Source organism: Hermetia illucens, chromosome 4 (assembly GCF_905115235.1).
Source record: "Hermetia illucens chromosome 4, iHerIll2.2.curated.20191125, whole genome shotgun sequence".
NCBI classification, from domain to species: Eukaryota; Metazoa; Arthropoda; class Insecta; order Diptera; family Stratiomyidae; genus Hermetia; species Hermetia illucens.
In genome coordinates, this window is record NC_051852.1 from 61591250 (window position 1) to 61606991 (window position 15742).

The following is a 15742-nucleotide window of genomic DNA, read 5'->3' on the forward strand; positions in this document are numbered from 1 at the left end:
AATGCTCTATACTTTAATTGATCCATAGAAATGCTCAAGGTATATCAGAGAGGAAATACTGAACCGCATATTTATACCCTTAAAGATTATCAAGGAACTTTGAGGAAGTAATGCCCTGAAAAATGTTTTGAAAAATCGATTTTTTGCCTTCTATATTTTTCGAACACGTCCAACATTTTTATAGAGAAATTCGAAAAAATATGAAAGTTACTGTCGGTAGTCGTGTGCGCGCATCTTAGACTTTGATCTCAACGCGCAGCTACCAGTAAAGAGAAGGAGATACATAAACCAGCGGTTAGTCCAGAGGTACAGGAGTATGTTGCGAAACTGATCTTGTCTCTGACATCGTGTAAAACGTAAAGGAGTGAGGGCTCAAATTGTGTGCCCGAAAAAGTGTTGCAATTCTTGTTCTCAGAACCTATTCATTCGAAAAATCTGAATAAAATCACAATAGTATAAATCTACAAAATCTAGGCCTCAATAAACATACCATTCCGATGCATACTCAAATAAAGCCTCGTTTAAGTTCATCCTAGAGATACTTTCATAAGAATGTGGTCAGCATTGCCTCGTCCGAGATTATTACCCTGATTTGAGTCTGGTACTCGACTGAGTCAACTGGTATCCGACGTCAAGTCAGGATAATAAATCCTTATGCCACCAGTGAGATTTACCTAGATACCTTTCGTACGAAAGCCCTGTGCTCTAACTACTTAGCGATCCGGGCGGAAACTTTCTAATTCCCAACAAAATATATTTGAGGATCCCATGTTAGATTTCAAGCTGAAACTCAGTCCAATTTAATTCCTCTTTATATTATAAATTCCCTAGAAACTGCACTGTTCTTTTGTACTTGTAATATGAAGATACTATTCCTTGCGATTTATGTGCGCATATACGTAAATCCAAAATGTCTGCAGCAAACCCCAATAAAAATCAAAATAGTGATAATCAGAACAAGACCATAAAACCGAGCATTATTTTTATATTTTCTACATGCCACGAGCTCTTTGCTTATATGAACTACAGAAAAGCAGTACTTGAGCAAAACAATATCACGTCTAAGTGCGAAGACTAGAAATTTTACGAGAATGGCTCGAAAATCATAAAAGTTGTATGCCTTACTCTATCTCCATTTCATACCCATTTGATAACAAACCATAACAGCAACAAAAATAAAGGAAAATCAATAAAATCATGTGGTAGGAAAATAATTTCGTAAATTCTGCTCTAGTGATAATCCTTGCACATATGGAGTCATCAGAAAATCCTCTATTTGATTGTTCTTGCCCGTTGGGGGGTAGAAGAAAAATGAGATATCGTGTGGAGAAAACCAAGTTGGGAAAGAACAATAAACTCTTAAAACATATAGACCGTGCAAATTATTGTATTGAATAAATAAGGGAACTTTCATTTGGCAGAGCAAGTTTTGCAATTTAAGCTAAATCAGCCCTTTAAGGACTTTTTCATTGGCTTTGGCATTTATGGAAGATATTTTGAATATTACACAAAATTATGATCTATTTGACTTGTCATAAGCTAAAATATGTATCTATATGTAGTCGTTAGTGTCGAAATTTTCCAAAGTTCCCATATTATAGCAGCTTTAGGATACTTCCTTTATTTATATACCATGCTGGTCTGAAGATGAAGAGATTGAAACAAGTAAAATAAAAACAAAATTTTTGAAATCATGAAAAAAGTATAGGCGGGGTTATTTCACTATATTAACCGTTCCTGATCTCTCCTAGTCTAGTCTTACGACAATTAGGAAAATGTATTGAATGCCGCTAATAAACAAAAGATCAAGCCAATTAATAATATCGGACTTAATTAAATGATTAATAATATCAGATTTTTGAACGTTTATCTCGGTCGGGCGGGTTCCGATCTTGTCAATAAATGGACAAAACTTCATGACGCACCGTCCGTCCGTTAGAACGTTATGAACGTTCAGTCTCAGCCGCACAAATTCCTGTTTGTACGATATCAGGTTAGTGGAAGGGAAAGACGTGTCGATATCTGTACTCAGCAAAACACTCAATAGCAAAAAGACTAAACACAGGAGATTCATCTGTCAGCGCATTATTTGAAATTATATAGGGGGGAATGTTCGACGTTCTACGGTAAATGGGTGAAAAAAATTCCGAGCATTAGGCCTAATGTTAGTATCGTGTATGTGATGCAGTATATTGATTGGGCACGTGGTTGCGAGCACGTGTGAAGGAGCATTTAGATACTTCGTATCTAACCCGCGAATATGTAATGACTTTCCGTGCCCCTAGACACTTAATTTACTTCTCCTGTATTTAGTCTTCCTGCTCAAGAGGGTAATATCAGGAGTTGTGACATGGAACTAGTACATGGCAAAAAACGGCTATAAATACTCTCTCTACTCTACCACACACTCAATATACAGGGTGCGGCAGCATAACTTCCTTCTTTCAAAACTCAATAAAAACTATTGTATGCATCGGAAAATATTTATTTATTTTTTATAATGTAGGTACATGTCTAAAGTTTTTATTTACATTGTTTTGAAGATCAAATCTGTTAGGTGACGTCCCTCATTCTCCATACATTGCGTAAACCGATTTCTGGCGTTTGTCATGCCTCTTGTTAGCATAGCAGATGTTATGTTGGCAATTTATTCTTGGTTGTTGGCCTTCAAATCTTGTAGGGTTCTTGGACGGTTCACATAAACACGGGATTTCAAAAAACCCCATAGAAAAAAATCACAAGGGGACAGATCGGGAGAGCGTGCCGGCCATTCCAAATCGCCTCCAATTGAGATAAGGCGCTCTGGAAAGTGTTCCCTCAAAACAGCCATCGATCCTCTTGAAGTGTGTGCTGTTGTACCGTCTTGTTGGAACCAAGTGTCCCCCAAATCCAAATTTTCTAGCCGTGGGAAAAAAAAATTCTGTAGCATGTTTACATACCGATCCGAATTCACTGTCACTGTAACCTCATTTTCCTCAAAGAACCAGGGACCAATAATTCCTTTGATTTTGGGTGAATGCAAAGGCTTTTGATGCAATTCTCGAGGGTTGGTGTCACCCCAGTAGCGCATGTTTTGTTTGTTAACCGACCCACACAAATGAAAATGGGCTTCATCGCTAAAAAAAACAATAGCACCCTCGGGAACGACATCAAGAAGAAGCTCACACGCGTTCATCCGAGAATTGAAGTCACGTTCTGAAAGTTCCTGCACTATCGCCATCTTATAGGGATGAAAATGAAGATCATCACGAAGAATTCTTCTCACAGAACGATCGGATAGTCCAAGGGCAGATGCGTGTTTGCGCGCAGAATGCCGTGGCGATCGCAACATTGACGCTCTCACTGCTTCAATGTTCTCAGGTGATCTAACGGGCCGAGGGACTCCAGCTCTTCGTTTTGTCGCACTTGCAGTTTGTTTGAATGTAGTGACCCATGTAACAATTGATTTGCGGTCTGGGACGGAAGCCAACGGGGCTAAATTAAAGCGATTCCGAAATGCACGCTGTGTTGCAATAACCGAACATCCGCTTGAAAAGTAAACCTCAACGGCAAAGGCACGCTCCTCACTATTCCAACGCATGATGGCGACTGCACCATGTCGGGACAAAACTTTACAGTATCCCCTCCTGAACGAGACCACTAGCGCTCCGCTATGACATCAACTAACTGAGTGGCGCGCATTTTAAAAAAGGAAGTAATGCTGCCGCACCCTGTATTTATCGTTTCCGCGATATCCTTAAGAAAGTGGAGTGAGCTGGCTGGTGAGACCACTACCGTATCAATTAATCGCACGCTCCATTTTTTCGCCGCAAACGCGACACAGACACAGTGGTCTTGTGTCTGAAAAAAATGCGTCAATCAACATTCAATCATTCAAATACTTGACATAAAGCCTTGTAAGGTGCCTGCGGAGGGGTATTTCAGATGACCTCAACTGTCATGCCGGCGAAAAGGTAGGTGGAAACAGGTACCATGGAGGCAAAGATTTCGGCATACGTAATGAGGTAGACGAATGAACTTTCAATTCCGCTGCCACGCACAGCCTATTTATACTTATACTGAGACGCCGTTGTTTCCTCTCTGTCACTGAAAGCGATCATGCGAAATGGATATGGCATTGCGCCTATCTTGAAAAGACCAAGTCGCCTGATACGCTAAACGACCGAGGGAAGCAGCGAACCGGATCTAGACGAGCCGACTTCGCTGCAGAGCTTAACAAAGTCTAAAGAGAAACAAATCAGGAAATCGGAAGCTAATCGTTTCAGGTATGAACGGTTTTGTGTATTTCTTATATAAGAATATTTAAGTCGCCATTTGCTCCATTTATATATATATATATATATATTTATTATAGCTCGTAATGTTTATGCGTTGAGTTTGTTAGATCATCCACTTTAGCATTATACTGACATTCAAACTCTTAGAATGCAAGGAACAATTTTAAACTATTGTAACTCTGTTAGTAATAGTGCGATTTGCAGCAAACTTTCATGCTCTATAGTATAGTCGGTATTACTGGATGATTCTAGGGTAAACTTAAGGGGGGTTTCCGGTTAATTTCTAGCAAATATTCTTATAATAAATTTGCTAACATATTATTTTTTGCTTTATTTAAACCAGAATCGGTATGGAGGGTATTTTGTGGCCTAGATACCAGACCATAGACCACTGAATTCCTTTTCAGGTATTTGGGTTAGGTAGTTACCGAAATGGAGTAACCGTTTATGAAATGTAAGGTGTGACAGACAGACGAAGGGACGGACAAATAGCTAGTAAATCGATTTTAATAAGGATTTCTTTTACAGAAAACCATAAAAAGAAGATATTAGTTTCAAGAAGAAATTTTAAAATTGCTTTCGATTTCGCTGCAAGGGGAAAGATACCCTTCAGAGGTCGCCCCACCCCTGCCCTGCTAAGCAGCATAGGTGATCTTTTCTCTGATAGTATTTACCTTCAGGTACAAAGCGAGTATGAATCATAACGGGGGACAACACCATCATGATTCACTGGCATACGCTTAGACAAATATTTTTCGAAGGTATGGTTTTTCCTGAGAGCGACGAGAAATTGAAATAAATTATAACATAATTGTTTTATAGTTACCCGTGAACGGGCTGTTTCCTTCAAAATTTGAAGGATTGTATTTTAGATAAGTCACATTTAAATTCACAAGGGAAGGACAGTGGTAGATATGCTGACAATCGCAGCAGTAAATTTTCATTACTTGACCATTCAAAACGAGACAAACTTTCGGAGGCAAAAATAATAATAAAATAACCCTCGATCTCTTCTTTTCCAAGATTCCCGAGCGCACCTCTCTTTATTTCCTCGCCCATCCCCCAGACCAGAGCTCACTAGCCAACCCTTAATAGCACTGATCGCTTCGCATGAGTATAACTCAGCATCTTCGAGGTGCTTTGCAGCCACAACCAGCGCTATATCGTCGGCGTAGCCCACCAGATTAAGTACATCGTTGCACATTGTGTTCCCCAGAGATTCCCGAATTAGATTCCAATTGGCCAAATTGAATGCATTTCTCACATCCAGGGTAACTACTATGCAATCTTTGCTAGTACCGCCCTTTAGGTGGATTGCATCTTCGGACAAGCCAGTAATTATTTTGATGGCATCAATGGTTGATCTGGCTTTACGGAACCCATACTGCCGATCTGAGGGACCTCCCTGGCTCTCAACAACCGGGAGTAATCTATTATAGATTACTCGCTAGAGCATTTTGCCCACAGTGTCCAAAAGGCAAATAGGTCTGTAGGAGGTTGACTCACCTGGAGGTTTGTCAGCCTTAGGCAGTAGCACCAACTTCTGTCGTTTCCATGATGCAAGGAATATCCCCTTGGACATGCACGCTTCGAACAGCTCAGCGAGCATGTCCGATCTGGATTTCACGGCAAGCATAAGGGTCCTATTCGGAACGCCATCCAGGCCCGGAGCTTCGTTATCTCCTATCCTAGTGCAGATCTCCAGCAGCTCGTCACTGGTGACTGGTGGTATTGCCGTGTCGTTCAGAAGTCGCTGAAAGCTGCCCTCCTCTTGCTGTGGGAATAACCCCTGGATAATTTTGAAGAAGAGTAAAGGGCACCCAGATCAGGTATTCGATAGAGCCAAATGGCGAAACCGATCACGACGAGCCGACCCTGCTTGTGAACGCGCAAAGGCTGAAGAAAAAGAAGAAGAGTAAAGCGGAGACGATCGGCCTCTGAATCGCCCCATAACGATTCTATAGGCGCTCCTTCACGGGTTTACGTCCGCTTCCGAACAGAGCTCCTTAAAGCTTTCCCTCTTGCTCCGTTGGATAGCGAGCTTGAGGGTTTTGCGGGCTTCCTTATATACGCGCTCTTTTTGCCCTTGGTCGATTCTGCCTACCGCTCTCTGGCTCGGTGAGAGGCTGAACGAAGACTGGCCAGTTCAGTATTCCACAAGTAGTTCGATCTTCTACTGTGGAATGAGCACCGCCTAGGCATGGACGCGTCACACGCTTTGGCGATGTGTTGCGCCACATGGACAGCTCTTTCCGTAGAGGCCTGCTTTATTAAATTGGTCTAACCACACCTCTATGAAGGTCTGCTCATCCAGAGCTGACCAGCCTGATATCTTTCTCGGTTTCGGGCATGATGCTCTTCTGCCTGGTGACTCCACCCATAGCCCAAAGAAGATTGCCTGGTAATCGCTGTGGGAGTAGTCCTTGCTGACACACCAGGACATACTATGTGCCAGTGCAGGGCTGACAAAAGTTAGCTCTACGATTGAGGCAGCCCCCTTTTCTGAAAGGTACATATCCTTCATTGGCCATTAGTGACTCCACCCATAGCCCAAAGAAGACTGCCTGGTGATCGCTGTGGGTGTAGTCCTTGCTGACACACCAGGACATACCATGTGCCAGTGCAGGGCTGACAAAAGTTACCTCAACGATTGAGGCAGCCCCCTTTTCTGAAAGGTACATATCCTTCATTGGCCAAAATGATATCAAACTGTGCGAAAGCGTCTAATAATCTGCCGCCCCTTGCATTTTTCCCTCTGCTACCCCACTCACGGGCCCAAGCATTGAAGTCACCAGCAATCACCCTTAAACTACGACCCCTTGCGTCGAGAACAAGACTGTCAAGCATTTCCTCGAATTCAGACAGTGTCAAACTTGGTAGGGCATAACAGCTGTACAAACATACCCCTTTATTTTCGCCCACACAAAGCCGCTGTATGTCTGACCCCCTGTACATTGCATAGCTTGTCCACCACATGCCCATACCGCCGCTCCACCAGTCGAGTCTGTAACCCATACGCCACCGTGACGGTTTCTATAGGGTTCGCTAATGATGGCAATTTCCACCTCGGATTCGTAGATGTCTGCTCGAGTAAATCTTGAGCGACACTACAATGATTGAGGTTTATTTGAATAAACCTCATTTTTTCATTGAAGTTAGTGCCTTCTTCAATTCCGGGCATTTATTGTGAGTTATCTAGTTGTCTATTCCCGAGTTGTCTATTTCCTCTCTACGATCCATTTATCGCGTGCTGTGTTTTTGAAGCGCTCCTCCGTCAATCTGTGTACCATATTGTGGTAAGGCGCCATTTTCTGCCACTATGTGTGTTTTGAGGTCCTCGGTATGGTACGTTTATGTGTGAGTTTTCTTTCTGAATATATTCAATTCGAGTATGTTGTTTCTTATTAGCGATAAGTCCAGAAACGCTACTGGTTGGTCACCTTCCTTTTCCATTGTGAAAATTATGTTACGATGTATATTGTTAATTAAAGTTCCACACATCTGGAAAGGATGGGAAAAATGGAAAACAATTATATAGTAATTGGCAAACTTAAAAGTTACCGTATAAATAGGTGTAGTTTAAGACAGATCAATTAATTAGGTATTAGCACTGATGAAGGAGGCACGTGGTGCTTGAAATAATTGTATAATAACGAAAATTTACAGAATAAGGAAAAAAAACCTAATCCTTTTCTTAACCTAAATGTTGTTAGTTTTCAGATAAGACTTTTCAGAATGCCTTAAGGAACATATTGCTACTACTACTAAATATTATGCTAGGATAACTCACAACCTGAGTATTTTTTTTCCAATGGATTATCAACTGTCTTAACATTGGCCATTGTCTTCCGTTTGCATATTTCTCATTGTAATGTATCCTTTACATTGTTACTTGTATAAAAGTAGGGCGAGTATTTAGTTAAGATGACCCACAATAGGTGACTCTAATGTCAGTAAGGAGACGCAGTGAAAGAGGCAAAGTAACTTTCTATAAAGTATTCAAATACCTTTTTGGAATGTTCCGCGGGGAATGAAAAAGCCTGTACTCCGCCGCCGGAGTCAGTCTAGTCGACACGGAAGTAGTATGTGTAATTCGAACGGGAGTTGTGACTTACAAGGGACGATTCCGATTACGTAAGTAAAGGGGGCTTTGGAAGTCGCTGTTTTTTTTCTAACTAGTCCGAGTATGGAAGTCTCGGTATCTATCTTCGAAACACAATTACGTAACAATATTTTATAGGAAATAATGCGGTTCCCACTGAGTACGGGGAAAATATTTATTAGAAATTCATGATGACTAGTTTGAAAAATATATTGTCAATAGTAAAAAATAAAAATTACAGGAAATATATAACTAAAATAAATTAAAATTGTTGATTTTGTCCATCTTAAAATTCTCTTGATGTAATTCTTTTAAAATATAGCAGCTGCGATCCCCTAATATACCTTCCTCCTCGGTTAGTACTTTACGAAGTTAATCATATTTTTGATATTGGGCGAAACACAGGGTTCAAAATGTGGCCCACAAAAAATGAAACATGTCTCGATCTTAGAACCCATCCAACCGAAAAACTGAAAAAAAATCCCAATGGTTTTTCTCTACCAAATCTAGGCCAAGAAAGACATCATGTTCTGATATCTGCTCAAACAAAGTTAATATTGATTGTGAGTTCATCTGAACCGTGGGTTGCATGTTAGTTATTTGTTTATCAGTATAAATTACTTAGAAAAGAAAATTACAGGTTGTTCCCAATTCAGATGAATACATATACGCACTTTATTACCAACAGTATGTAATTTATGAACACAGAGTGAATATCCACACATTTATATTTTTTTTTCATCGAATATTATTAGCAATTTCCGAAGCCAGTCCTATTGACATTTATTGAAAAGGTGGGCAGTATGAGGGTGGAAAATGATTATTTCTTCAGCGGACCAGTTCTCAGAAACTGCCCAAACCAAAAACGAAGTTTTCATCAAAATTCTACTATTACTGATAAGACAATAGTAGCTCACAGTGATTTTTAAAGTTTTGTGTAAACAGAAAACCATGTGGGATATCAAATGAATACTTTTCGAAACTGCTCCCATATTTGATATCGCGCGAAAGGTAGGGGAGTGAGGGCTCAAAATGTGACCTTCTAAAAGTGAAACAGGTCTCGTTCTCAGAACCTATCCGACCGAAAAATCTGAAAAAATCACAGAGGTGTATCTAAATGAAATCTAGGTTTCAAAATACATCCTCTCCGATATCTGAACAAATAAAATTAATAATAGCTATTTTGACGGAAACCCCTCTTAAGTTCACGCTAGAAGTACAAAAGTTGGCAGTGATATCGGAAATAGCATAAAGCATAACATTGGGTAGCATTCTGAAACATGTATGACGTCATCATAACATATAAACTCCTCAATACCACAACTTAATCAATGGCTATGAATGCGGGGTCGCAGGTAAACATTTCGTTTTAGGTTTTAAATCATTTATATTTTCTTCTTCTTTTCTTAAGCCTTTGTTCACAAGCTGGGTCGGTGCGTCGTGATCGGCTTCGCCATTTGGCTCTATCGAATACCTGATCTGGGTGCAATCTCAAGACTTTCAAATCCCCATCTAGCGTATCAAGCCACCCTTGTTTAGGTCTGCCTTTTGGTCGTTTACCATCGACTTCGATGTTCAGACCCATTTCGGATGTGATCTAAACGTGTGGCGCCACTAGTCCAGCGTAGCATCTTCTCCATTATCGCAAGACGCCGTTCATTGTCTTTTATAGTCGGGCAAACCTCAGAACCATACCATTGCGGTAAATTTTAGATTTGAGACGTTCTTGATACGTCGATCACAAAGAACACCAGTTGTGGAACGCCACTTCATCCAGGTTGCGTTAGTGCGTGAAGCAATTTCATAACGCAGTTCTCCATTGGCTGATAGCGTTGACCCGAGGTATTCAAATCGCTCAGTTCTGGGCAGATCATACCACTGACAGTCATTGTGCCTGTTTCATGGGGATCGGTCGTCAAAAATTCAGTTTTGTTTAGATTCAATCTGAGACCGTGTTGCATGAGGCGATCATTCCATTTTTGAACAAGTTGCTCGAGATCATTTTTGCTATCAGATGCTAGGAAAACATCATCTGCATAAAGTAGTGTGTAAGGCGCTGGACGTTGAATATCCAGTGTGATAACAAGAACAAAGAGAAGTGGTGAGAGGGCGCTTCCTTGATGAAGACCAACACAGACGCGAAGCGGTTTTGATACACCCGCCATACTTCGGACTTTACTTTTCGGATCATGGTAGAGCAATTCAACCCAGCGCACGAGTTCTTCTGCACAAAGTGTTGTCGTAAAGCATACCAGATGGGTTCGTATGGTACACGGTCAAACGCTTACTCTAGATCCAGAAAGGCAAAGTAAAGAGGGCGATGCTTCTCACCGTGTTTCTCCATGAGTAACCACGCAGCGTGTATTGCGTCAGTAGTTCCGCAGTTCTTGACAAATCCGGTTTGGTTCACGGTTACTTCAACGATTTTGCGAATACGGTTGTCAAGAATGCATTCAAAAATCTTCATGGTATGGGAAAGTAACCGGATTGCACGGTAATTTGAACATTCTGCTGGGCTACCTTTCTTTTTCCATATTGGAACAGTGGTACTTTCTTGCTAGTCAGATGGTGTTCTTCCTTCCTGGATAACCCGGTTAAAGAGTTCACTGAGCCACAGTAGTGGGTCCCAGCTTTTCGCTTTCCAGAGCTCAGATGCGATGTCGTCAGTTCCTGTTGCTTTCTCCGATTTCATTTGTTTTATTGCCTCCTCAACTTCAGTTGCGCTGACTGGTGGAACTGGTCCAAATGTCGGCAATGATTGTGGAAGTGAAGGATGACGAAATTCTTCAGTTGAAATCTGCTGGAAGTATTCTCGTCATCTATCCGTTGCGGCTCGACGGTTGTTAAGCAAAGTACCGTTCTTGTCATTAACGCAACAGAAGTGTTCGATATCCTGTGTGCGTTCATTACGGCTTTTAGCAAGTCGATACAGATCTCTCTCGCCATCCCGAGTGTCCAGTTTACCGTAAAGATTTTTGAAATGGTTCGTTCGGGTGACAGCGACCGCTTTCTTTGCTTCCCGGCTGGCATTCTTATAAATTTGCCAATTAGCAGACGGTTTATCGTCGAGAAATTTGTGGTAGAGGCGTTTCTTTTCACGGACCTTCATTTCAACATCATCATTCCACAGCCAAGTATCTCGGTTGATGTACCACTTACCCGGTTTGGTGACCCTGAGGGTTGCGGAAGCCGCTTTGTGGATCGTGTCTTTCATTTGGTTCCACGATTCTTCCACATTCGTAATGGTTGGCAATCGTGTGAGTGAAATCGTTTCTTCTTTCTTCTCACCAAATCGCCTCCATGCGCGGCGGCCAGTGCGTTCCTAACGCTGTTTTATCGGCGGCTTAATTCGCAGGACGGCAATCAACGGTCGATGTCGAGATGCGAAAGTCTCATGGACTTTGCAATCAGTGATTTGTGTCGATTTGCGTTTTACTTTTCCCACTATAAAATGTGGGATGATGAGACAATCGTTTGACGAATCATGCATTCATAAGTACAAGGTCATGGGTGTCCGCAAAATCGATTATACGCTCGCCACCCTCATTCCGCGCTCCGAACCCCTTTCCCCATGGCACCTGTTACCGTCTGCCTTTTCACCCACATGACCATTAAGGTCGCTGGCAATGATGATATAGTCGTCAGCAGGCACGTGACAAGTCTTTTCATCGAGAAGTTACCAGAAGGCATCTTTCTCGGCATCAGGTCGACCTGTCTGTAGTGCGCGGTGAAGAAGTGAATAGTGCGATCAGCTGATATAATGGTGAGCTTCATCAGCCGATCATCAAATCGTTCGATTTCTTTATTGGCATCACGGAGACTCTCTGAGATGGTAATGCCAACACCATATTGAGTGTGTGGGCTTTCAAAATAGAGAAGTTTATAACCATTTTTCCCGCGTTCGCGTTCTATGTTGCAGCTTTTGGCACTAGACCATCAGGTTTCTTGCAGAGCACAGATATCAATACGCCTTTTGCAAAGGGCTCTTGCAAGTTCCTCGGTCTTTCCAGTTAGGGTACCAGCATTTAGCGTGCAGACACGTATTTGCTTTGTTCGTTTTGTTCGGAGTAACTTACTTACATCCTGACGCCGTCCATGCGTCAAGAACCCTTGCCCATTTCTCGACAGGACCGGAGCCCGTCCCGCTGCGTCGACTGATGTGGACGCCCTAGCATTTCTCTGAGGATTATGGCTCAACCCGATCATCATGTTTGTAATGACATTGTATGCATTTTCTTTGTCGGCCTGTCGGGGGGCTTGTCATCAAAAGAGATCAGGTAGAATAACTCCTACTATACTCCATTTATCTCTTCCCTTGATCTCAGCATTTCATTTTTGTTTTACTGAGGAGAGTACAGAGTACGGAGCCTTAAACCCCCCTCCTTTACCTGGGCTTGGGACCAGCATACTATGTCAATAGCATTGCGGAGAATGGAACGTGCACTATGAAATGAATTTTTTGATCGATAGATACCTATCGATATAACTGGTCAAAGAAATAAAAATGGTTTTGGTTTCGGTCATCCTGCGAAGCACGCTGTCCAAAAGTGGCTACGGATTTTTTGCTCCATCCATATTATTGGGGCTCAATATGATTGGCATTTGCCGCACACTCCAAAATTATACAAACGTTTGGGCGATGTAACGTCGCCATCCACACATTTGCAAATGCTTTACTGTTTTCTGATCAGGCAAGTGAATTCCCTTTAATTTGTCCTAAAAGCCCATACTCGATGGCGTCACACAAACCAAGCCAAAAACTCTACCTACACGTTGGAAGTTGCAATGGTTTGTTGCGGTTTGGCAAACATGTGGATCCGCGAGCAAATTGCTGTTTTCAGCTAAGACATATATACTTTTTCTTTTGGGACTGGCTTCGCCCGCCGCGATCGCGTCTGTTCCAGCTAAGATACATAGACTTTTTGTTTTGGGGCTGACTCGCCATCTATTTAATGGCGGCCGCGCTGGTTTAAGGAGCAACTTATTCCTTCGGTGTAACAGACGAACCATTCTTATTCTTGACCGTGTGCCCAATACTTTTAAAAATGTTTATTTCGATTGTAGAGTAGAGGCGGAAATGTCTCTGGATTGCTCCGCCTTCATTAAATTCAAAACCCCATAAGTGCATGAATTATACTTTTATTTAAAATTTATGGAGAAAAACAAATTAGTTAGAACTTCAGCTTGATTTTCTTTCACTAATAGCTAAAAACTGAATTTTATGAAACTAAAGATCTTGATGATCAGTGTCCACCACCCCCACCCAACAGCGCTGAGCACATATTCAATGAGGCCGCCAGGTTTGCAGACCTAGAGCGATTAGTCTCTTAGTGTTAGAAGCAAAAATACTTACATACAGACTTGTAGTCAAAATGGATCTTCGGTATTATTTATGTTTTTTTTTTAATTTGAATTTACAAATTATTTCCGAGTTATCACAATCTCGGCAGATGCCGGATTTTACCTAATACTAGCACTAAGTGCCAAGCATTTAAGCTCGGACGATCCTACCTGCCCAAAAACTAAAGGGGCGCTGGTGGTGGTAGGTCAGTGGGAGAATCCGTCGAGTACTCCCCGCAACATCGAGCACGTATGCAGAATGGTGTACTCCTGCATGGTTTGAACCAGACTGTGCGAAAGTCCCAGGACATCAAGGGAAGCCATGAGGGATTTAAGTACAATACCTGTAGCTGACAATATTATGGGAACTACAATCACCCGCTCGAGGCGCCAAATTTCTTTGATTTCCCGAGCCAATGGCTCATAGTTCACCTTCTTCTCCACGTATTTCCGTTCAATGTTGTTATTATGGGTGATAGCAACATCAATAATATACGCGGAGCGACCCGTCTTGTCAACTAACAGTACGTCAGGCTTGTTGTGTGCGGTATGGCGATCAGTCAAAACTTGCCGGTCCCAATACATGCTGTAAGCAGAACTGCATTGCCTTCGACTTCTAGGAATTATTATTTTTGTTTTTAGTTATTATTAAAATCTGTTTATTCTCTTTCTGTCACACCCATTTGCTCAGAAACGGTTACTCCTATTGATTTGAAATTTGGTGAAAAGGCGACACTGTCAATTCCCTTATATGCAGTGAATAACATAGTCCTACGTTGAGTTTAATGGGGGGGGGGGGGCATAGATGCAAAAAGGAGATGTACTTTCTTTTTCACCAAATATAGCCACGTGAGATATCAAATGACAGGTTCGGTTCTCTCTAAAGGTGATATTAGTTTTGACGTTGGTTGCAAAGGGGAGAAGTGCGTGGTCTAAAAAGGGCAATTATTTCAAGGGCCCATTCTCAAAAACTTTTCAACCAAAAAATTTAAAAAAAAATAATGGTGGTCCATGCGCATGGTGTCTAGACCTCAAAATACTACTTCTACGTTACGATATCTGCTCAAATAAAGAGTATATAATTCTCTTACAGAAATTAACTGCGAACACCGGTTTGGTGTATATCCTATTATTATTAGCAAAGCTATAGTTGGTTAAAGTTGTCTTTTTCATGTTAAGTTACTACTCCCCACGAGATAAAATGTCAGCACCACATCGAATTGAATATCGTGTTCATTCATGGTATATTTACTCCAGAACCACCGTTTAGCCAAATACTGTTACATAAAAAATCATTTCATTAATTTGAAAATGTCACAAAATGTAAATACCCACGTAATATGTGTATTTCTGAAAAATAAATTTGAATTTGAAAGCGATAATCTCCTCGGCAAAAGAAGATTATGTGACGATGAACTTCTTAGTGATGGAGAAGAAACGGAGAATGTTGGTTGCTCAGAAGACGATGTAATTATCAATGTGGAAAGCTTTTCTAATACAATTAGAGGGAAGGATCGATGCAAATGGTTGATTTTATAAATAGCTTCTAATTTAGAAAAACCTAACCCCCTTTTTTCATTGTGATGTGTGTGACCGAAAAAATGTTCCAATTATATTTGTAAAAGTCACTTACTAATGTATTCTTAGTGTCAAATATAAGCATTTGTAAAAATATTCTAAAGAACTTGCTCTGTTTTCGCTAAATTTTGAAGTGACGTTTAGTTTTTCATTTTTTCATAGAACACTGATCTCAGAAAAAGATGCAGCTTTGATTGGACTCAGAGCCTAATTAAACTTAAAGGGGTTTTTGCTTTTAGTTTTTCTTTTTTTTCACATTATTTAACTATCTGAAGTACAAACTTAACAAGTGGGAAATCGGAAGCGCGGCTTTACAGGTATGAAAGGTTCTGTGTAGTAATATTCGGGTACACCATGGTTTCATTGATGTATAGCTCGCAGTGAATATCTGTTGAACGTGGTCGATATTCAGTTCGATGTATTTTTTAACAGCAGTAGGATTACC